Here is a 25,692-nt window from a genome sequence, read left to right on the forward strand (position 1 = left end):
AATGAAATAAAATATGGCAGCCTTCATATGACTCTCGCTTTCGGTATCCTTTAAAGTGTTAATTACAACAGAGAAAGAACATGTGTGCATCAACCAAGTGAACCTGACAAATCTGGCTTTGCAAATTTGGCCTATTGGCTAATCACGAGACATTGCTCATGCAAATAAGCATTTGCTTTCGCATGCCTAAATATGCAGGGTCAAAAACCAAAAACCGCAAAACAATCGCCCTGCGGGAATTAGATCATGCTATATAGCACTATCCAGGGGCGCCACGAGGAGGCTTCCCATTGCCCCCATACAACCGGGGGGCCGCGGGGGTCCCAGGCACTCTCACCGCCTGGAACCCACACAGCGGCACCCCGGAGGTGGAGGCTGGGGGGTGCAGGCGATCTCCCCAGCGTGGCCAGCGCCGGGAAGAGCCGCCCGCACACACCTCCCAAGATTAAAAACAGGCACTTACCTCAACGTCCATTGCGTTCTGCTATATGCGCATAACCTGGGCGCGACACATAAGGGGCGGACAGGCACAAATAGCCTGCTCCAGGGCTCTCACCTCCTAAAACAAGCCACTCACTACCTGCCCTCAGAAAAAAGAAATGCAATGCTAATTACAACAGAGAAAGAACATGTGTGCATCAACCAAGTGAACCTGACAAATCTGGCTTTGCAAATTTGGCCTATTGGCTAATCACGAGACATTGCTCATGCAAATAAGCATTTGCTTTCGCATGCCTAAATATGCAGGGTCAAAAACCAAAAACCGCAAAACAATCGCCCTGCGGGAATTAGTTCATGCTACATAGCACTATCCAGGGGCGCCACGAGGAGGCTTCCCATTGCCCCCATACAACCGGGGGGCCGCGGGGGTCCCAGGCACTCTCACCGCCTGGAACCCACACAGCGGCACCCCGGAGGTGGAGGCTGGGGGGTGCAGGCGATCTCCCCAGCGTGGCCAGCGCCGGGAAGAGCCGCCCGCACACACCTCCCAAGAGGGCAGGTAGTGAGTGGCTTGTTTTAGGAGGTGAGAGCCCTGGAGCAGGCTATTTGCGCCTGTCCGCCCCTTATGTGTCGCGCCCAGGTTATGCGCATATAGCAGAACGCAATGGACGTTGAGGTAAGTGCCTGTTTTTAATCTTGGGAGGTGTGTGCGGGCGGCTCTTCCCGGCGCTGGCCACGCTGGGGAGATCGCCTGCACCCCCCAGCCTCCACCTCCGGGGTGCCGCTGTGTGGGTTCCAGGCGGTGAGAGTGCCTGGGACCCCCGCGGCCCCCCGGTTGTATGGGGGCAAAGGGAAGCCTCCTCGTGGCGCCCCTGGATAGTGCTATATAGCATGAACTAATTCCCGCAGGGCAATTGTTTTGCGGTTTTTGACCCTGCATATTTAGGCATGCGAAAGCAAATGCTTATTTGCATGAGCAATGTCTCGTGATTAGCCAATAGGCCAAATTTGCAAAGCCAGATTTGTCAGGTTCACTTGGTTGATGCACACATGTTCTTTCTCTGTTGTAATTAGCATTACATTTCTTTTTTCTGAGGGCAGGTAGTGAGTGGCTCGTTTTAGGAGGTGAGAGCCCTGGAGCAGGCTATTTGCGCCTGTCCGCCCCTTATGTGTCGCGCCCAGGTTATGCGCATATAGCAGAACGCAATGGACGTTAAGGTAAGTGCCTGTTTTTGTTATGCTTACGGGCCGCAGCTCCGTGGACGGCGTTCCCCGCTCTCTATGCGCGCGCGGGTGGCTGGCCGTAGTTTGTTGATCTCGGCCGGGAACGTGTGTACGTGGATACGCAATGGCGTCACACGTAATGTACGCATGCGCGGGGTTATGCTGTACGTTTGTACGCATGCGCAGGCGTTCGGATTTCGCGCCAAACGGGCTATAAAAGGCCAGTCCTTTCAAACAGACAGTGCTGTTCGTTCTGACAGCTAGTGGTTACTCTTGCCGTGAGTTCCTGACCTGCTGCTTATACTGATTCTACTTCTGACCCGGATAGTACCTGGATTCTGCCTCTGCCTGCCGCCTGCCCTTTGACTCGGATTGTACCTGGACTCTGCCTCTGCCTGCCGCCTGCCCTTTGACTCGAATTGTACCTGGACTCTGCCTCTGCCTGCCGCCTGCCCTTTGACCCGGATTGCACCTGGATTCTGCTTCTGCCTGCCGCCTGCCCTGACCCGGACTGTACCTGGATTTTGCCTATACCTGAAGTCTCTACATCGAGGTGTCACTGTTCTCCCAACCACTTCCTGAGGTTATCCCAGTTGTGACCTGGTGGGCACTAGGCCGCAACAAGTCCATCATCCCTTGCGGGGTGCTCTGGTGAAGACCCGTGGTCACTTAGATCCACATCTGGGCAACCCCTTGGGTTAAGTGGAAGGGTCAACAGCGTCTGAAGATTTCTCAACCTAACAGATACGAACAGCCAGTATGGACACCTCTGGAGCCTCTCCTCCGCTCTCACCATTAGAACAACTGTGCCAACAGATATCGGAACTAAGGATCTCCGTTCATGAAGTTCAGCAGGACTACCGCCAGTTGCGGACACAACTACAGGCAGCACCTCCTCCTACCCAATCACCAGCTCCGACAGTGACTGTGTCTGCACCAGCTCCACAACCAAAGATCCCATTGCCTGATCGTTTTTCTGGCGATCGGAGTAAGTTCCGTTTGTTCAAAAATGCCTGCTCCCTCTACTTCTCATTACAACCCCGTACTTACACGTCTGAGGAAATTAAAGTCGGCACGGTGATCTCTCTACTACAAGGGGAACCGCAGGCTTGGGCCTTGCAGCTCAGAGAACTGAATCATCCCACTTTAGCCACCACTGAGTCTCTATTTAAAGCATTAGCTGAGTTGTATGATAACCCAGGTCGGGTCGCTTCCGCAGAATCTGCTCTGAGTCTACTACGCCAGGGTAAGCGGCCCGTGGAAGATTATGTTACTGAATTTCGTCGTTGGAGTTCAGATACCCAATGGAACGATGCTGCACTTAAACACCAGTTTAGACTGGGACTTAATGACCAGCTCAAGGACGAGCTTGCCCGTATAGGAATTCCGGCGACCCTTGCCGAGCTGATACAGTTGGTGATTCAAATTGACCGACGTTTTCGGGAAAGAAGGCTGGAAAGAATGGGAACAGTTCGGCCCAGTCCGGGCTCGACTTCTGAATCTGCGTATCCCACCAGTCTGCCTATTCCTACCGTTCCTGTTACTGATGCTCCAGAACCTATGCAAATCGGATAAGCCAGAGCTCCCTTGTCAGCTGAAGAAAGACAACGCAGACGGTCCAGCAATCTATGTCTCTACTGTGAAGCGTCTGGTCACTTCCGCAATTCATGTCCTGTGAGACCTGCCAGTAAGTTTGATTGCCTAGAGATCACGCCTACTTCTTCTTTGTCTGGTACTTCAGCTCATATCCCCTTATCTGTGTCTTTACAGGGTCCAGGAGGGATGACCGCAGTTAAGGCTATCCTCGACTCTGGAGCATGCTCTTGTTTCATTGACACCAACCTGGCCCAGCAACTGGATCTACCAACTCGAAACAAGAAGCACCCTCTACCCATTCAGTTAGCCGATGGGTCTACCATTGGCTCTGGGCCTATTACTCAAGAAACTCTACCACTGTTGATTTCCATCAACAATGAGCATCAGGAATACCTTTGTTTTGATTTATTGCCCTCACCCCTTTTTCCAGTCATCCTTGGTATGCCCTGGTTGCAAGCGCACAATCCGCATGTAGACTGGACTTCCGGAAAAGTCTCCTTCTCCTCTCCCTATTGTGCTCGCTTTTGTCTACCAAAAATAGGGCAAATCCTGTGTATCAACTCTGAGAATAAATCACTGATTCCAGTCCAATATCATGACTTTTTGGACGTTTTCGATGAAAAGGCTGCTGATATCCTTCCTCCTCACCGAAAATATGATTGTCCCATAGAACTGTTTCCTGGTGCAGAGATTCCCTTTGGTCATATTTATCCTCTGTCAGAACCTGAAACACAGGCATTAAAGGACTATATTGAGGACAACCTCCGCAAAGGATTTATCAGACCATCTACCTCTCCTGCAGGCGCAGGCATCTTCTTTGTGGAGAAAAAGGATGGATCTCTTCGTCCTTGTGTCGACTACAGAGCCTTAAATAAAATTACTGTTAAGAATAGGTACCCGCTCCCACTCATTCCTGACCTATTCCAACGTTTTCGTTCTGCACGGATCTTCTCAAAATTGGATCTTCAAGGAGCCTACAATTTAGTCCGCATCCAAAGAGGTGATGAGTGGAAGACAGCTTTTCGATCACGTTTTGGTCATTTCGAATACCGAGTCATGCCCTTTGGACTGTGCAATGCTCCTGCTACTTTCCAACACCTAGTGAATGATATCTTCCGGGATTTTCTCGACTCATTCATGATCGTTTATCTGGACGATATTCTAATATTTTCAAACTCTTTGGAAGAGCATCGGGATCATGTAAAGAAAGTTCTGGGACGCTTGAGGGTACATGGGCTCTATGCCAAGGCGGCTAAATGTGAATTTGAAAAGACTGAGGTTCAATTTTTGGGGCTACAGATATCTGCTAATGGCATTGCCATGGATCCTCAGAAGATCACCGCCATTTTGGAATGGCCAGCTCCCAGTGACAAGAAAGGAGTCCAACGTTTTATTGGGTTCGCCAATTTTTATAGAAAATTTATCAAAAACTTCTCTTCAGTGGTTGCTCCTATTACTCGACTCACCAAGGCCAACTGCCGTTTTGCCTGGACTTGTGAGGCACAAGAAGCTTTTGATCTTCTCAAACAACTGTTTACTACCGCTCCTATCCTACAGCATGCTGACCCCTCTTTGCCCTTTACTTTGGAAGTAGATGCATCCGAAATAGCAGTTGGAGCTGTTCTATCTCAGAAGTTTGGCCCCAAATCCCTCCTACACCCAGTCGCTTACTTCTCCAGGAAGCTGAATCCAGCAGAAAAGAACTATGATGTAGGGGACCGAGAATTGCTGGCAATCAAGCTGGCATTGGAAGAATGGCGCTATTTGTTGGAAGGGGCTAACCATCCAATTCTTATCTATACTGATCATCGGAACCTAGAATATTTACGTACTGCTAAACGTCTTCGCCCTCGGCAGGCTAGATGGGCTTTATTCTTTTCAAGGTTCAACTTCCACTTGACATACCGGCCGGGTTCCAAGAATACAAGACCTGATGCCCTGTCTCGAATGTTTCCTGACAATGCTCAACCTACCCCCTTGGATACAATACTTACTGCTCGGAATTTTTTACTTATTCAACCCGATGTTTTGCGGACAATCAGGCAGAGTTCATCTCTTTTACAACCGGATACATCCCTTAATCTCCAGGTCCGTGATGGTATATTTTTCCGGGAAGAGAAAATCTTTGTTCCCAAAGATGTCAGAACTTTAGTTTTATCTGCATGTCATGATCACAAATTGGCAGGTCATGGTGGAGTCTCCAAGACTCTTGATCTGCTTCAGAGAAACTTCTATTGGCCTAGCATAAGAAGAGGCTGTCTTACTTATGTCCGAGCTTGTCCTGTGTGTGCTAGATCAAAGATATCAAGATCTAAACCCTGGGGTTTGCTGACACCACTACCCATTCCCTCCCGCCCTTGGGACATGATTGCGCTAGATTTCATTGTGGATTTACCAATTTCCTCCAATAACACAGCAATCATGGTGGTGGTAGATCGTCTCACTAAGATGGCTCATTTTATTGCTTTGAAAGGAATTCCATCGGCAGTAACCACAGCTGAAATATTCATCAAAGAAGTCGTCCGTCTTCATGGCCTTCCATCAGATATTGTATCTGATAGGGGGGTCCAGTTCACCTCCAAATTTTGGAAAGAGTTATGTAAGAATTTGAATATTACTGCATCACTGTCTTCTGGTTATCACCCGCAATCCAATGGGCAGACGGAAAGGACGAATCAGTCTTTAGAGCAGTATTTGAGATGCTTTTCCTCTGCGGTTCAAGACGATTGGGCTGAACTATTACCTTTGGCTGAACTGGCTTATAATAATTCCAAGCATACTGCTACTAATCAGTCTCCGTTCTTGGCAAACTTTGGATTCCATCCCACAGTATTTTCCGGTCTTAAGGTGAATACTTCAGTTCCCACGGTTCAGGCAAGACTTACCTGGCTTACAAAAAACTTTCAACAATTACAAGAAAATCTTCAACGGGCTCAGAATAAAGCTAAATTTTTTGCCGATAAAAGCAGAAGAGAGAGTCCTGAATTCAAACCTGGTGATTTGGTCTGGCTTTCCACAAATAACCTCAAACTTCGTTGTCCCTCTAAGAAACTGGCTCCCAAGTTTATTGGTCCTTTTCCGGTTCTTAAGAAAATTAATCCAGTGGCATTCAGATTGGAGCTACCTGACTCTCTTAAGGTTCATCCAGTTTTTCATGTATCCTGCTTGAAGACTGTGGTGCCGGACTCTTTTCAAGGCAGGATGTTGAACCCTCCTCAACCAGTTCTGGTTGATGGTAATGAAGAGTTCGAGGTGGAAAAGATCTTGGATTGCAGGAGGCGGGGTCAGTCATTCCAGTATCTCATCAAGTGGCGAGGTTTTGGTGTGGAAGAAAATTCCTGGGAACCAGCTGGAAACATTCATGCCCCCAGGCTCGTTAAGGCCTTTCATAAAAGATTTCCTGAGAAACCTTGCCCTGAGGGCATTCGGAGACTGCCCTTAAGGGGGGGGAATGTTATACTTACGAGCCGCAGCTCCGTGGACGGCGTTCCCCGCTCTCTATGCGCGCGCGGGTGGCTGGCCGTAGTTTGTTGATCTCGGCCGGGAACGTGTGTACGTGGATATGCAATGGCGTCACACGTAATGTACGCATGCGCGGGGTTATGCCGTACGTTTGTACGCATGCGCAGGCGTTCGGATTTCGCGACAAACGGGCTATAAAAGGCCAGTCCTTTCAAACAGACAGTGCTGTTCGTTCTGACAGCTAGTGGTTACTCTTGCCGTGAGTTCCTGACCTGCTGCTTATACTGATTCTACTTCTGACCCGGATAGTACCTGGATTCTGCCTCTGCCTGCCGCCTGCCCTTTGACTCGGATTGTACCTGGACTCTGCCTCTGCCTGCCGCCTGCCCTTTGACTCGGATTGCACCTGGATTCTGCTCTGCCTGCCACCTGCCCGTTGACTCGGATTGTACCTGGACTCTGCCTCTGCCTGCCGCCTGCTCTTTGACTCGGATTGTAAATGGACTCTGCCTCTGCCTGCCGCCTGCCCTTTGACCCGGATTGCACCTGGATTCTGCTTCTGCCTGCCGCCTGCCCTGACCCGGACTGTACCTGGATTTTGCCTATACCTGAAGTCTCTACATCGAGGTGTCACTGTTCTCCCAAGCACTTCCTGAGGTTATCCCAGTTGTGACCTGGTGGGCACTAGGCCGCAACAAGTCCATCATCCCTTGCGGGGTGCTCTGGTGAAGACCCGTGGTCACTTAGATCCACATCTGGGCAACCCCTTGGGTTAAGTGGAAGGGTCAACAGCGTCTGAAGATTTCTCAACCTAACAGTTTTTAATCTTGGGAGGTGTGTGCGGGCGGCTCTTCCCGGCGCTGGCCACGCTGGGGAGATCGCTTGCACCCCCCAGCCTCCACCTCCGGGGTGCCGCTGTGTGGGTTCCAGGCGGTGAGAGTGCCTGGGACCCCCGCGGCCCCCCGGTTGTATGGGGGCAAAGGGAAGCCTCCTCGTGGCGCCCCTGGATAGTGCTATATAGCATGAACTAATTCCCGCAGGGCGATTGTTTTGCGGTTTTTGGTTTTTGACCCTGCATATTTAGGCATGCGAAAGAAAATGCTTATTTGCATGAGCAATGTCTCGTGATTAGCCAATAGGCCAAATTTGCAAAGCCAGATTTGTCAGGTTCACTTGGTTGATGCACACATGTTCTTTCTCTGTTGTAATTAGCATTGCATTTCTTTTTTCTGAGGGCAGGTAGTGAGTGGCTTGTTTTAGGAGGTGAGAGCCCTGGAGCAGGCTATTTGCGCCTGTCCGCCCCTTATGTGTCGCGCCCAGGTTATGCGCATATAGCAGAACGCAATGGACGTTGAGGTAAGTGCCTGTTTTTAATCTTGGGAGGTGTGTTCGGGCGGCTCTTCCCGGCGCTGGCCACGCTGGGGAGATCGCCTGCACCCCCCAGCCTCCACCTCCGGGGTGCCGCTGTGTGGGTTCCAGGCGGTGAGAGTGCCTGGGACCCCCGCGGCCCCCCGGTTGTATGGGGGCAAAGGGAAGCCTCCTCGTGGCGCCCCTGGATAGTGCTATATAGCATGAACTAATTCCCGTAGGGCGATTGTTTTGCGGTTTTTGGTTTTTGACCCTGCATATTTAGGCATGCGAAAGCAAATGCTTATTTGCATGAGCAATGTCTCGTGATTAGCCAATAGGCCAAATTTGCAAAGCCAGATTTGTCAGGTTCACTTGGTTGATGCACACATGTTCTTTCTCTGTTGTAATTATCCTTTAAAGTGTACCTGAGCCAAAGCTTGGGGAAGCAAATCCCATGCTTACCTCAGCAGAGGGAAGCCTCTGGATCCTAATGATGCCCTGTTCACTATAGCAGGGGTAAGGAACCTATGGTTCGGGGGCCAGATCTGGCTCACCGACAAATCAGTAGGGATTGATTTACTAAGCTACACTGCTCAAGCAGAGCAAGTCAAATTTTCAAAGTAGGCACGCTACTGCTGTAGAGTGCACTACTAACTTACTCGTGCTCCCCCCAAAATGAACAGCTGCTCCAATTGTCCCACTCTGGACCCTGTCAGGTCCAGTGACTTTGTAGGACGAGATCCCCACACCTTGATTGGCCCAATAGGCAGCCTGTCACTTGACAGGCAGCCTATTCGGCCAAAGTGCGGGGATCTCGTCCTACAAAGTGAATCAACCCCCAAGTCAGCTAGCTAATTGTACAAGCGGTTAGTCTGTATTTCTCCTGTCTGGCTCTTGGTGAAATTCCTGATGTTGCTGAAACCCAAGAGAAGCTGAAGACATGTCTGACACTTCCGCTCCCCAGCGAATCAACTGTATACACATCACTAGGAGTGTAGCAATAGGGGGTGCAGAGGTAGCAACCTCATTGGGGCCCTTGGGCCAGAGGGGCCCCGAAGGGCCCTCCCTCAACTACAGTATTAGCTCTCTATTGGTCCTGTGCTCATAATAATTACTTCTATAGATACTTGGAATAGTGGTAATCATAAACAAACCGCTCCCCATTCCCTTCTTGCGCCTCTGACATTATAGTTACAATTGGCAGGTGTTGGTGCGCCGTATCAATTGTTACGTATAAAGTGCTTGGGGGGCTCCATTGTAAAACTTGCATTGGGGCCCACAGCTCCTTAGCTACGCCACTGCACATCACCATGGCAACAGGGACGTGAGCCCTCTGCTGCGCATGCGCACTGTCCCAGTTTGAAACATATTGTATGGCTCTCAGGGAAATACATTTTAAAATATGTGGCGTTTTTGGCTCTCTCAGCCAAAAAGGTTCCTGACCCCCTGCACTATAGAGTGTTCTCAATGTGTTTCGTTACCTGTGTAACACTAAAGTAATGATAGTCTAAAGCTGGCCACTAACCTTCCAATTTCTAGCGAAAAATCGTTCAAGTGATCAGAAATTCTGATCGGACGAAAAATCGTTCACTACACCATCAACTAACCAATCATTGCTTCCTATCTATCACGACCACCAAGAAAATTCAAATTTTCGTTCGACGAAAATTCATTCGGGCGACATTTTTTTCACTCATTCATAATCGATTGTGTCCACCAATGGAGATTATTTACAACCAATCCGATCAAAATTTCTGATCGCTCGAACGATTTTTCGCTAGAAATTGGACCGTTAGTGGCCAGCTTTAGGAACATTTCATACATGGTGCGATGCGCCAGAAGCATTGCATCTTACGAGAAAGCAACAATGCGTAACCGGGCAGCATTTGCGGCAACATTGTGCAGAAGTTTATTTTTCAATACACTTCCATGCAATTCTTATTTCGGCCACAGGAAGTGAGCACTAGAGAGCTTCACTTATAGTTTGGCTTGCAGCCATAAGTGAAATGACTACGGTAATCTCCAAATCCTATTTTAAGCATTGTGGTGCGATGCAACCATCGGATTTCAGCGTAACCAAAGCGCAGGTTGCTGGTGTGAAACCGGCCTGAGGCTTCCCACAGCATCCTTTGGTCCCCCGTTGCCGCTCGCAGACCCTTCATAATTTTCCGACAGGGGCTTGTCGGTAGGAATATTTGAGCCATGCTGTATCTGCGCGAGTATGGCCAGGCCTACATACGCCTGCCCATACGCGGCCTTGCTCGCACATGCCAGAAGAGGAGCACAGGCCCGATTAGCTGGAGGGTCCATAAGCAGCAACGGGGAAGCAGAGGACACTATAGGAAGCTTTATAAGGATCCAGGATTCCCTCTTCTGAGGTATGTGTATCTAAACCTGAGCTTTAGCTCGGCTTATCTTTGAATAACCTTATGGGATTTAGCAGGGCCGTTTTTAGACTTTTTGCTGCCTGAGGCAAAGATGTAAGGATGTCCCCCCCCCCCCCTCCCCCTGATTTCAAATGATCGGAAAGCAGCCGACCATTTACTCTGCTTCATTGAATGTGCTCACATGACATGCTGCTGATCAATACTATAGCAGAGTGGCTGGCTGTGAGTCTGTGACAAACAACCATGCTCACCCTCAGCTAGTCGTCTGTCCTCCATTCCTCCTCAGTCAGGACAGCAGTGCCACCTCCTCCCTTCTGCTGTGCAAGTCAAATGAAACACTGCTGCTCTCCTGCCACCCCCCTCCTCACTCACTGTCAGACTCCTCACACAGCACAACAAGCTGCTTTTCCCCAATGATGACCTCTTCACCTCGCGCACTCTCCTTTCGCTTCTACTCCTACTATGACTGCATGCTGTAAGTGTAAACACAGTACAAACATGCTGCCCCTGTAATGTCTGCACCGAATGAAAATGTTTCACGTTGCTTCGTGAGAGAACCGGCTCTGGGATTTAGAATAAGACAGACAATTCACCTACATGATTTGTGTGATATATTTGTTTCTCATTGTGAATTTGTCATACAGAATTACCCCAAACTTTGCCTGCAGTTCATTAAACTGTGCTCACTGAGCTCATTAATGGGAATGCTGAGCCAGGCCGTGTCATAGATAGTATTATCTCCCACATCATTAAGGAAGAATAGGGCAGAAACTCTACATGCCCACCCGATTAAGATTGATTTGTATCTCTTCTAAATGACTTCTTGCAATCAAATCTCTTTTTCATTCCACTAACTCTGTACTGTCACATATTAACATGCTGATCTGCCTCAGCCAAGTATAAATTCCTGCTGTTCTCAGCCGCATCTAAAACCCAGAACTATTCATACGTATTTCTGCATTGGGTAGTTCGTGCTCTGATCTCTGCTAGAGGAATATAGCTTCCTGTTTAATATTTTATCCTTTGTGTACTATACACCTGTATGATCCGGCTGGTGAGGATATGCTGATAACTATTAACCCCTTCAGTGCCAGCGGTCTCTGGCCCCTCAAGGACCAAAGACCGCTGGGTACCAGAAACCGGTGCATACTGGCGAATCGCCGCACTAAATCGTCGCTAGCGCCCTTCACACCCGTCGTCTCAGGCCACCCACTCTGCCGTCTCGATGACAGCAGAGCTCCGTGACACAGTCAGGAGCCGATTTTATTGGCTCCTGACCCAGTGATCACTGTGAGCCAATGAGATTGGTCAGGACTCAATGAATTTGTCTTCTGACCAGCTCACAGAGCTCTGCTGTCATATCAACAGCAGGGCGAATGAGCTGCGATGGGGAGAGAGTATCGTGAGAGTGACAAGAGCGTGCGGCGGTGGTGAGTGAAATCTACGCACTGGCAGGAATAACAGCCTCCAAACATCCAAACAGAGCGTAGATTTCAGTCACCGCCATCCGGAAGCAGTTAAACTGTTATGTATTCTTTCCAGCAGTGTATTTTATGCAGGAGGTCATTGCAAGGTGTGTTGCACAATCCTCTAAGAGTTGACAAAAGAATCCTAGTGTGACAGCTAAAGCAACATACAAATTTACATGGCAGCCGAATTTGCAGACATGATCTGATGTTCAAGAGGTCACATGTAGTGAAAATGGCAGGTCTACATATTAGTAGTTATAGAGATCGTAGGAAGGCAGGGCTGGCATTACAACTCAGGAGCCTATATGCCAGCTTTATCAACCTTTTTACCCTGGAGGAACCCTGCAAATAACATCTGGATCTCAAGGAACCCCTGCAAACAATTGTTTGATCTCGAGGAACCCCTGCATTTAATTTTGAAGGTGGCATGGTCTTTAAAAGTTTGCGTGGCTGTTTATTTCACTACCCCCTATTACTCTGCCACTCGTTATACGATCTCCTTATCCTTGTGCTTTTTATTAACGTGCTCATTATTATTCTGACCCCAAATTTAGTGCTTGTTTTTACAGTCCCTCCAATTATAATGTGCTCTATTATACTTCCCCCACAATGGTGGAAAATGCCAGGGAACCCCTGCAGAGTACTCAAGTAACCCTGGTTGAGAAAGCCTGCACATAAGCTCTGGCGCCCTAAACACTGCCCCTTAACAGACCACACCCCCTATTGCCATGCCCCTTTTTCTTATTTAATAAAACCACACAATGTAATGCAAATATCCAGGGTAGGTAAGTGGGAGAGCCCAGCAGGTAGGTATAGAGGGCACAGAGAGAAGGCAGTGGGGGTAGGTAGGTGGGAGAGCACAGAGAGGTGGTCAGTAGGGGTAGGTGGAAGAGTACAGCAGGTAGGTATAGAGAGCACAGAGAGTAGACAGTCCCTCCTGGATGATCGGCTGGTCACCATTAAGTAGGTAGATCTACTTGTGACCTGTGGCTGTGTGATCGTCCTAAAAGACTAATGGTTCGCCAGTCCACGGGGGTGGGGGTGGAAGGGGCGCAATTTTTACACCCTCGCCTTGGGTGCAGTTTAGCCTAGAAACTGCTCTGGTACTATTCTACACTGGGGATTACTGTGTTAATACGCAGTAATCCCTTTCTGGCAGCAGGCCATACAGGAAGTGAGGCCCTGTAGCACTCGCTTCCTGTGGCTGAATCAGAATCAGAATTTATTTCGCCAAGTACAACGGTGGATTGTACCCGGAATTGGTTTTGGTGCATACAGGGTCGTTGATGAAAAACAAGAAAAGCACGGTTAAGCATGGTACATACGTAGACGTGGGACAAGCATACATAGGACAACATTACAGTTTGTGCGTACACTTAAGCAGAGCGTCGTATACAGTTAAGCATGGTACATACGTATAAACAATAAAAGCAAAGCAACAACAAAAACAGAGAGCATTACAGCATACACATACAGTTAACGTAATACAAGTGCAAGACATACACTGATAGCAAGAACAGAAAAAAAGAGGGACTGGAGGAGCAGCCTGAGAGCTGATATGAGCGCTGCCATTTTCGGCACTGGACGCTACACAGCGACGCACTCCCAACTAGACAGGTGCTACCGTTGTCCACGAAAGTCGAAAGAAAGCTGGGGGGGATAGAGAAAGAGAGAGGGGATAGCTAGAGAGAGAAAAGGGAAGAAGAACAATGAAAGTGAGGCCCCTTGGGCAGTGCGGTGTGGCTGGAAAGCGTCCAGTTTGTCTGGCTTGCCGCAGTGATGCGAGATGGAGCTGGTGGGTGCACGGGCCCTGCCATGAGGCTGATGTTTGCAAAGGGCCATGCATAGGGCCATGCAGCCCGGGCCGATTTGGTGGAGCAGGGAACAGCGTGGTGGAATGGCAGCAAGTTCAGCTTGCCCAGAGGACAGAGAGAGCAGCCAGCATGGGGGGCTCACCTGGCCAGTAGAGTCCTTGTGATCTGCCCTGCAGTGTGCTCCATTGGCTCCAAACCCTGGCGACGGCAGAGATCCCGATGCTGAGGTAATAGCCATCTTTGTCCGGACCACGTGGGTGGCAGCTGCCGACGGTGCAGGAGCGACGATGGTGCGGGAACTCCTGCGAGCAGCAGCATCGGGAGGAGGGCATCTCCTCAGCGGCAAAGAGCCCCGCAGTGTCTGGTCCTGCGGTCTCCGATGACCTCAGGCTGGCAAGCACGTGGGTGGTGGTCACGTGGGGGACAGCGGCGTTCGGCTCTGATGTTTCCCGGCTGGCAGGCAGCCTGCTGCAGACCGGGACAGTGGTGGAGGAAGCCGACAGTGGTCCCCTTCACATCCCGCGGAATGCGGAGGCCGAGCTGGTGGAGTCAGCGCGTGTCCCTCCTCTCGCCCAGGTCTGCAGTGCCTGCGAGCTGGTGTGCTCTCCTGTAGTCGGTCCCCGCGGCAGGGCAGAGCAGAGCAGCCCGGGCAGCCGATGGTAGCCTGCCGCACACTCCTGTGGTCCCTGCATCTCACCACGCAGATAGAGGTTGCTGGTGAGAGCGGTGGGGAGAAATTAGGAAAGAAGGAAGAAAAAAGGCCGGAGCCCTGTGGCCGTGGCGTCCGGCGCCATCTTAGATCATCAATGACATGCGTAGACGTGTATTGACGAAATACACTTCTGCACGCGTAAAACTTGGGGCAGTCTTGGGGCAGTCTTTTAAAAACACACGTGTCGCCGCAGGAACTGCACGGTAACGTAGGTATGCGCTCGTGTTAGATAGGGTACTTCCAGTGCAGCTCACAGCACCGCATGCAATGTGAACTACCCCATAGAGTTCCATTGCCCTAGCGTTGGGCTGCAGCAAAATGCCGCGCCAGTGTGAGGGCTCAAACCCACTAGAAGCCTTTTCTAAGCGCTAGTGAATTGAAAAAGCTCTTTACATTAGCAAGAGCTTTTCATATCACAAAGAGCTCAGAACAGCGCTCCTAATGGGTTCCAGGCCTGAAAGGGCCTTCAACCAAAAATGCAGCAGATGTTTCTGACAAAAATCTGACAATATTAGCTGCATGCTTGTTTCAGGTGTGTGGTTCAGATCAAACGTACTACCAGGCAACTGGTATTGTTTGAAAGGAAAAATAATATATGACAGCCTCCGTATATACCTCTCACTTCAGGTTCCCTTTAACCCTCCTGGCGGACTATTAAAAACCGCCAGGGAGCAGCGCAGCGGTTTTTTGTTTTTTTTTAAATCATGTAGCGAGCCTTGGGCTCGCTACATGATAGCCGCTGTGCAGCGGCATCCCCCCACCCGCTCTGATCACCTCTGGCGATCTGCAATCAGGAAATCCCGTTCAAAGAACGGGATTTCCTGGAGGGCTTTTCCCATCGCCATGGCGACAGTTGTGATGACATCATCGACGTCGTGACGTCATCGGGAGTCCCAACCCACCCCTCGGCGCTGCCTGGCGCTGATAGGCCAGGCTATGCAAGGGGTCTGGTGGGGCGGCGGGTAGCGGCGAATCGGCGCGGAGCGGCAGTGATCGGTGTGCACACGCAGCTAGCAAAGTGCTAGCTGCGTGTAGTAAAAAAAAATTATGCAAATCGGCCCACTACGTTTTGGGTTACCGCCAGGAAGGTTAAGCAGAAATTTATGTTGATTATACACTGAGCCTTTTCAATAACGGGGCCTTTTCTATATCTCCCTCAAGCTGCAAATTGGATAGTGTTGGCTCTTTTTGTGAAGTAGCAATTGTTTCAAGTCATAGCTGCATGATTTTTACTATTTTGTGAGTAAAATAATTGGCAAAATTACATTATTTTTGCAATAAGATTTGTTCTGATTTTTGAAATGTAGTATTAATGAATCTATTGGATTTAATGGGAAATCATCATTGTTAATTTAGCTTGGCACATGTCTTTTGAATCAGGTACTTTATTCTATTTTTGCAGCGTATTTATTCCATTTACTGCGAATCTTCATATCCTTCATTGCCTGCTATGGAAATAAGCCTAGTAAAGCTAGCTTACTTTTCAGTGTTTGTGTGTGACAGGTCCTCTTTAACGATAGTATACAATGACACATATATTATTATCTTATCTGTATCATGGGATATCTGGGATTTCTTGATCTCAGGACTTTGATTATTATTGTATTATTCACGAAATCAGAGTCCTGCTGCACTGGGATTAATCATATACATATGATTCAATAATTTATACACGTTTGCATTAACAAAAATTGGCAAAAGATTTGTGGACCTATAAAACACACCATCTACTTGATGTACTGATACAAAAGGTTACTAATGTGCGGCCCATACACTCAGTATTAAGGGTTAAATCTTTGCTGTGTAGATAAAGCCTAAAATAGACTGAAATTGCATGGATGGATTTGTTCTGTGTTAGGGATAAACAGAGGCTTGCACGGCCATTCCCTCATTAGGACACAGCAAAGCACTGCGCGCTGCTACAGTCAGCAGGTAAATCCTTTAGCTAAACCATTCTGCTGTCATTGGCTGGATCTACTTGTGCAGATACAGCTCATACATCTCTGTGGCAAATGAGGAATGTACACATACATATTCTATAAGGCCAAAGTAGTGAGAACGTTTCGGATGTGTATTATTGCCGTTTCAGTTCTGTAGAACAAAGATTTATTCATTTCATTTAAATGGAACTCCAGCTTAAAGCTAAGCTGATGTCAAGTAAGGTAGGCAGCCTAGCGTGCAGCAGACTCACAGAAGTTGCAACGGTTAAAGTTCTCTCTTGCAAAACATGATTTTGCAAATGGAAATTTGGACACTTGTTAGCAGTAAAAATTTGGGTGCCCATACAAAATATCGGCAAGTCTGTGAAATATGGCTGATAAATAGCGGGCATCCAGGCCACACACTATTTATCAGGCACCGTCAGTGGCCAAATTTTACAGTCTTGCTGATATTTTATATAGGCCCAACAATTAATTTTTGCAGTGGGATTGCGGTGTGTGTGTGGGGGGTACGGTTAGTTTGTTAGTGTAAGAGGTCTAATGCAAGTTTTATATAAACATAGTGTTATTTCTGACCACAAGAGCAAGGAGTGCTTGCCCCCCCCCCCTCCCCTCCGGTGCATCTCTTGTGCCCCTGTGAATCTCTTGCAACACAGGGGTCCCACAAGGCTGCATCTTGTCACCATTCCTGTTCTCCCTTTACACGAACAATTGCAGATCCTCGGCGAGCTCTGTCAAGGTAATCAAATTTGCAGACGACACCACCATAGTCGGCCTGATCCCCAATAATGATGAGCAGGCATACCGCCACCAGGTGGACAGGATCTGCCACTGGTGCAAGGAGAACAAGCTGGTCCTCAATAATGCAAAAACGGTTGAGATTATCATTGACTTTAGGAAACATGCCTCCACCCCACCTCCACAGCACATTGGTGGAATGGAGGTGGAGAAAGTGCCCTGTGTCCGCCTCCTGTGCACCACCATCTCCAACACCCTGAAGTGGAAGACAAACACTGTCTCCACCCAGAGGAAAGCCCAGCAGAGGCTTTACCTTCTCCGCCAACTGAAGAAGTTCGGCATGTCACGGGAACTCCTGACGAACTTCTATACCGCAACCATCAAATCCGTCCTCTGTTCTTCCATCACTGTCTGGTATGCCGGCTCCACCGAAGACGATAGGCGCAAACTACAGAGGGTCATCAGCTCAGCGGAAAGGATCATCGGGAATACACTCCCTGCCCTAGACTTCCTCTATAATGCCAGACTACGCTCCAGAGCACTGAAGATCGCCAAGGATCCCTCTCACCCTGGCCACCAGTTTTTCAATCAGCTCCCCTTGGGGCGGAGGTACCTGCGGTACCGGTCCATCTCCACAAAGACCACGAGACACAAAAACAGCTTCTTCCCCTCAGCTGTAACTTCGCTGAACTCTATAAACTCTGCCCGTGCTCTCCCCCCGCAGACTCCCATGCTGACTTACTGCCTGTAAACCACATGGCAGATGTTTGAAAAAGTATTACGGTATGTATGTTTTTGAGATGAAGTGATGTCTACTATGTTCTATGCTCTTGACTCCTATGTTCTATACATATGCCCTGTATTCATGTGCCAAACCCAATTCCGGGCACGACCCAGTCGTGCTTGGCGAAATAAATGCGATTCGGATTCTGATTCTCTTGTCTCCCTGTGCCCCCTGTACCACCTCTGTGAGTCTCTTGTCTCCATGGGTCCCCTCTGTTACCGCTGTGCCATCTCTTGTCCCCCCTCTTGTCCCTTGGGGAATTCAACATTTAAATTTACCCCCAAGCTATTTGATTGGATAGAGCAGAGAATTTGCGTATGTACTATGGCCCTTAGCCAGTGCTCTCTTCATGCTTATTAGAGACTTCTGTGGACTTCTGTGCTAAATATACTTAGAACGTCAGTTGGAGAAGTGAGTCATCTTTCTAACAAACAAAATAGTTGGGCATCTCCAGGAATTAATGCTAAACACACAAAAGAGAACTGTGAGTGCAATTTGACTGCTGAAAAGTCTTTACACAAACATGAACACTGAGCATGTTTACTTCTATAGAGGAGGTGTGGGGAGACGCTGGTCTCTGATGCCAGCTTATGAGAGAAAACAGCTTGTTGGCCAAGAAAATTCAAACCTGTGGACTGATTCTTAACCTGGCCAGGGTCAGCCAAGGGACATCGGGCGGGTGATACAGAACAGGTATGTGGTCATTTCCAATGTGACTGTGAATTGTCAGTTTGAACAAGAGCCATCAGATGTCGATATGTAGCTTAACTTGTAGAGATCTTATTGGAAGTATATAAATAAGCATGAGGATAATTCTGTTTTGAGTTAATTGACCAAAAAGCATCTAAAGACCAATGGTAAGTAATTGTATAAATATTCTCTCTAGATCTCACCTGGGGCATCTTCTGTTTCTTGCAGCTGAGCTGCTGCCAGACAGTGCTGAATTCTCTGCACACGTGCTGCTGCAAAGTGTTGCATGGATACGCATATGATTGACCAATGCAACACCGTATTGGAACTGTATCCTCCTGTTAACTTAGACTTTATTGGCACTCCTGTTCTTAAAGGGGCACTACAGCGAAAAACTGTAAAATTTCAAATATGTGCAAACATATACAAATAAAAAGTACATTTTTTTCTAGAGTAAATTGAGCCAGAAATTACTTTTCTCCTATGTTGCTGTCACTTACAGTAGATAGTACAAATCTGACAGAAGTGACAGGTTTTGGACTAGTCCATCTCTTTATAGAGGATTCTCAGGGATATATTTATTATCAAAAGCACTTAGTGAATGGCAGTTGCTCTGTCCAACTGCCAAAAAACTATGTAGCGAGCAGGGAAAGCTGGCAGCATCATTGTTTAAATCCTTTTTAGGGAATATCTTTATAAAGAATAAAAGCCTTGCTGAGAATCCCCTATGAAGAGATGGACTGTAACGATTGGTGTCAGCACGCACAGAGAATCTGATTATTGGTGATCTGCAGTATCACCAAGAATGCAGATATACACCTGATTATTGATGATCTGCAGAATCACCGATAATACAGATATATTGCTAACCTCTGGACACCTATATAGTGTGAGTGTTTGGTGCAACAGTAATAACTTTGAGTGAGGACCACCCGAGGAGCAGGTGGTTCTTGGCAGTATGAGAAGTACCTCCCTTTGGAAGTGCAGAGATCTTGCAGCAGCCTGAGACATCCAAGGGGGCGGAGTCCCAGGCTGAATAACAAGAAGACCCGGTGACTAGTGACCCCTGAAAGATGGGCGTCACCAGCAGGTCTGGAGAATAACACAAATGATAATACAGTTCCCTACTCTTGGGTGCGAGGTCCGTGGTCTCAGCACCCTGGAACTAGTCTGGAGCACAACACAAATGATAATACAGTTCCCTACTCTTGGGTGCGAGGTCCGTGGTCTCAGCACCCTGGAACTAGTCTGGAGTATAACACAAATGATAACACAGTTCCCTAGTCTTGGGTGTGAGGTCCGTGGTCTCAGCACCCTGGAACTAGTCTGGAGTATAACACAAATGATAATACAGTTCCCTAGTCTTGGGTGCGAGGTCCGTGGTCTCAGCACCCTGGAACTAGTTTGGAGTATAACACGAATGATAATACAGTTCCCTAGTCTTGGGTGCGAGGTACGTGGTCTCAGCACCCTGGAACTAGTCTGGAGTATAACACAAAGATAATACAAGTAATCTGGCTCAGTGTGAATTCCCAGGTCCTCCTGGTTCAAACACACTGTAGGATCTGACTATGGTCTGAATGCTTCCACGTAAGTGTTCGCAATGGCAGACAACCAGCAACTGACAAGCAAGCTGTATATATAGTTGCTGGACTCAGCCGCCCCGCCCGAGCCACTTAGCCAATCAGGAGTCCAGCAGGAATCAGCTGATCGTCCGGATCAGCTGATACCTCTGCTGCTGGTATAATAGGTCCTGACTTCTGGTGCGCGCGTGCGCATAGCTCTCCAGCCTGTGTGAAATACAGACCCAGCCACACCAGACGCATGCTGCCGCGTGCAAACCGTCGCGTAGGACGCGGAAACAGCTGCCTTTCTGCCAGTACATGCGGCGGCTTTTCTGCGATCTCTCACATGGACTAGTCCAAAACGTGTCACTTCTGTCAGATTTCTACTGCCTACTGTAAGTGACAACATTATAGGAGAAACGTAATTTATGGCTCATTTTACTCAGGAAAAAATGTACCGTACTTCTTATTTGTATATGTTTGCACATATTTTACATTTTACAGTTTTTTTGCTGTAGTGCCCCTTTAATTTAATTTGTACTCCTGCTTATGCTTGTTCCTTTATCTATACTTCCTATCCCTTCTCGGAGTATTTGTATGTGCCAAACCCAATTCCGGGCATAACTCAGTTGTGCTTGGCAAATAAAGATATTTCTGATTTTGATGCATTTACAGTGAGTGTCATCTGCAGTCAGCTTTCAGTCTTCAATCACAGTAACATTCATCTGTGTTGGAATTTGCATGCTTGCTCTTATTGGTGGATGTCCACATGAAAGCCTCTTCCTGCTTAATCACCTTGACTGTCACTTAGCAGAAACGCTATCGTTCGCTAATGGAAGTCTATGGGCCACAGGAAAAAAACGCATAGAAAAAACGCATATGCGTTTTGTATGCGTGCCTTTTCAAAAACGCTGGTTTTGTTGCATAATATGCAAAAACGCATCAAAAATGCACATAATAAAAGGCAATGGAAACACATTGGTATGCATTTTTCATGCATTTTTATGCTTTTTATATGCTTTTTTTTATTGGTTTGTGATGTATTTCCGCTTCCTGTTGTCTTCATAGTTTATTTTTTGCATAAAGCGCAATTGAAAAACACATGAAAAACACATACAAAACGCATATGCGCAGGGCCGGATTTACAGCTCAGGAGCCTATAGGCACAGAAGCTCTGTCGCCCTAAGCCCCGCCCACCAGCACAAGCCACACCCCCAAGGTACGCCCCTTTTTTTACTCAAGATACTACCCAAAACAAGTAGAGAATACGAACAATATGCAGATTTTGCCAATGGCGTGCAGAATTTTACCAAAGATAGTCTACTAACAGCAACAAGCAGATACCTGTAATACAAATCACAAGGAAGTAATACTAATAACACACAGTTTCCAATTACAGGCAGGTACTAAGTAGATTTTAGTGATGGGTAGATTCTAATGATAGGAAGGTGGTGGTAGGCAATATGGATGCTCGGTGTGTTGATGCAAATTTGGTTGCAAATAGTCTGCAGGTTGAAAGTTAGACTAATCAAAATCAGCTGCAGTGGCATTTGATTAGTTAAATTTAAATCGGTGAGGTCTCTTTCAGACGGGAGGCTGAAGAGTGCGCTTGCCAGGGTGGTAGTGATCGGTCAGTCCTAGTGACAGGCAGCCAGTACATTGGTACATTGATCCCCTCCTCCAAGCCAGTGGGAAACTGCTCCGTCGTGCCTCCTCCCCACTTTATAGAAACAGCACACTGGGTGTACTCACATGATGTTACAGTAAGGATTGAGCTTGATCCTTACAGGTGACAGTATAATATGCACGGATTTTGAAGTGGCACACCTCACCCGTACGTTGGGTGCTAGACCTGGGTGCCAAGCCACGTTACCGTAAAGTCTATAGTCACAAGTAAGATCAGGTCAGCACGCCATTGTCACAATGCAGTGTTCCGTTTATTGCAGAAGTCTTTATCGACTTCTACAATAAACGGAACACTGCATTGTGACAACAGTGTGCTGACCTGATCTTACTTGTGACTTATTATAATAAGAGCCTCATCAGTCCTTAAAGCGGACCTGAACTAGGAACATCCTCTCTGCTGTAAAAAATAAAAAAAAGCATAATAACCTTTAAAGAAAAACATTTTTGTTACAGCTGATACAAATCCTGCAATAAATCTGCAGTGTGTCTACTTCCTGCTTCCATGAAAGCAGACATTTTGTTAACATGATGTGCTTTCAAATTAGCTTATCTGCTATGGCAGAGGAAACAGCTGAGAGATCAAATTACAACTTGTGATTAGACACAGATGAGTGGGAATTAGACAGGCTAAACTCTCTAAATACATACAGGGTGCACTTCTCTCTGTTTTATCTTCTGTCCTGTTCAAGAGTTCAGGTCAGCCTTAAAGGATACTTTAATCTGAAACATAGCCTCAAATTGATGCCCTGTGTGTGGGGGGAGTTATGCACAGGCTTACCGCACCTCTGTGGCCCAGCCTCTGCCTCTGTTTGCCTGTTATCCTCCCCATTCTATGTGTCCTTGTCGGCACCCTCTGACCCTCACATAATACTCTGCGCATGCACAATACGTCCGTTGAGTATGTCTTGGTGCGGCAGCGTGCACATAAAGCAATTAGACTTCCGAGCTTGCGCAGTCAAAAGGCGCCCAAGCAGACATACTGTGCATTTGCAGCGTAGTATATCCGGGTCAGAGGGCGCGGACCAGGACCCTTAGAATTGGGAGGATAAAAGGCAAATGGAGACAGACGCCCGTCCAGGGAGGTGCAGTAAACGTATACACAATTACCCCCATGTACACAGGAATTTAAAGATATATTTAAGGTATCATTTAACCCTTACTGATCTCCCCACTGAGAGACTACATTACTCCCCTCCCCCACACCCTGTGTGCCTGCTGACGAAATCCTTCCCTTACACCATCAAGTAGTCCCCCTCCCAATCTGACACCTACAACCTGGAATCCAGCAGTGTTTCTATAGGGCAATTTCAGCAGCACTGACCATCTGTCACCTGACCTGATCAGAGCAGCAATGACATCTTATCAGGTCAGGTGACAGCTGAACAGAGCTGCGATATCGCCCTATGGAAACACTGGGAAGCATCACAGGATTGTCTCAGCAGGGGACACTGTCTGTTGTAGTCTCTGCTAGGAAAAGGAGGGGGTGATCGGGTCTGCATTAGCAATCAGTCACTTACTCTGTCTGCTTAAAAGCTAAGTGTCTGTGTCACTAACTTTGTGGGTTTCTCCCTCTCTCTGGTCTGTGTCCTATCGCAGCAAGTCAGTCTCACTCACTCTCCAGTCTCCAGGGACCACGGGGCACTGTGTCACACACTGCTGTTTGTGACTATCACACACGTGTGCAGACAGCTTCAAGCCCCCGATAGTATACACAGGGGGCGGGGCGGGGCTGTAACTATACAGTGCAGGCCAGGGCTATCTCCTACAGTCCTACCTACAGGGCTGTTTCGTCCGCCCCATCCCTCCCTCCCCGTCTGTCACCTGATAACAGATTCTGGTTGGCTGTTGGCAGCTTTAATGGACAGGAGAGGTGTCAGTGGGCAGAGCTTTTTGCCTACCTGTGCTGCTGCTGCTGTATTCGCAGGGGCGTCTCACCCACCAGGCAAGTATAGGCGGTTGCCTGGGGCGCCATGAGGTGGTGAGGCGCCATGAGGTGGTGAGGCGCATTCCCCCACCGCTGCTACTGTGACCATGTTTTTTTTTATATATATTATATTACCTCCCGACTCAGTCCCCGGTGCTCGGCACTCTACCATGTGCTCAGCAGTGCCTCCACCTCCACTTCTCCCCAGCCAATAGAGCAATCAATACTGCTCTTCTCTGCCAGGCGCCTTCTTTAAAGCCGTGACCCTTCTTCTCAGTAGCCACACAGGTAAAGTGTTTACCTCGTGTGGCCCAGCCTTTAACTCCGCCCCACGCCAGTCAAACCAGGAGCCAGCGAGCTTATGCCCCTGACAGTCTGACCCCCCACCCAGGGGCGTAGGAATAGGCCCTGCAGCCCCTGCGCCCACGGGGGGGCCCGGCCCCCCCCCCTGGGGCCCGCTCGGGGCCGTTTTGTGGGTGCTGGAGGGGTGGCAGCATGAGGGGAAAGCCTTGCCCACAGTCGGCGGGGAGAGGGGTAGTTCCCCCCTCTCCCTCACCTCGGGGCTCTCCCCTCTGTGCTCCCCTCCAGCTCGTAAGTGTCTGTGGGGCTGTGGTGGGCAGCGAGCGGCGGGCAGATACATACCTGCTTCCGTGCGTTCCATCGGAGACTTCTCCCTCTAGCGGCTGACGTCACTTCCGGAAGTGACGTCAGCCGCTAGAGGGAGAAGTCTCCGATGGAACGCACGGAAGCAGGTATGTATCTGCCCGCCGCTCGCTGCCCACCACAGCCCCACAGACACTTACGAGCTGGAGGGGAGCACAGAGGGGAGAGCCCCGAGGTGAGGGAGAGGGGGGAACTTCCCCTCTCCCCGCCGACTGTGGGCAAGGCTTTCCCCTCATGCTGCCACCCCTCCAGCACCCACAAAACGGCCGCGAGCGGGCCCCGGGGGGGGGGGGGGGCCGCTCAGAAAATCTGCAGGGGGGCCCGGTGGGGCCTAGTTACGCCCCTGCCCCCACCTGTGTCACTGGCTGCACACAGACACTGGAGCGAGACAGCCAGGGGACAGATGCAGTCACAGAGAGAAGAATGTGATGTGTTCGTGTTGGAGCCCCGCCCCCGCACAAGACAGCAACACAGCCCGGGAGAAGTGAAGTTTCTGTTCCAGAGTAGTGATGGGAATTCTGGCTCTTTTCAGAGAATCGACTCTTCTGAATCGGCTCCCATTAAAGAGCCGACTCTTACGGCTCTGAATCGGCTCTTCATTAAATATCACTAAACACCACTCAGAATCGGAGTAAAAGCCCCGCCCCCGTCTCCATGACAATTCCAGACTGCTTCTCTGACTGGGGCAATCCCTCCTGCTACTGCTCTGCTCCGCCCCATACACTCCTACAAGCTGCAAGAGGAGGACTACATCTCCCAACATGCCTCAGCGCCCTTTATTGCAGAGCAAAGCAGATCTCTGTGGGGCGGCTGAGGCATCGGCTCTTTCAAAACTGAGAACCGGCTCTTGTCGTTCGCAGCAAAGAGCCGGCTCGTTTGCGAACGACCCATCACTACTCCAGAGATGATAAGCTGCATGCACAGGCAGAAGAGAAGGTATGCAGGCAGGCTGCTAAGAACACTTCCTGTCCTGTGTGCAGACTCCCAGTACTGTTATAACTGCTAGAATGTGCCCTGCTCTTTTGATACTAGAGTTTTCTTTGAAAACTGGTTAGGCTGTAGGCTGGTAAAGCTGTAAACCTGTGCTTTAGTGCTGTGCTGTCTCTCCCTCTCCCCTCTCTGTTCCTCTGCCCCCTCTTCCATCTTATGCTGTCTCTACCCCTCTCTGTTTCTCTGCACCCTCTTCCATCTTATGCTGTCTCTCCCTCCCCCTCTCTGTTCCTCTACCCCCCTCTTACATCTTATGC

This window comes from Hyperolius riggenbachi, chromosome 12 (genome assembly GCF_040937935.1).
Source record: "Hyperolius riggenbachi isolate aHypRig1 chromosome 12, aHypRig1.pri, whole genome shotgun sequence".
NCBI lineage: Eukaryota > Metazoa > Chordata > Amphibia > Anura > Hyperoliidae > Hyperolius > Hyperolius riggenbachi.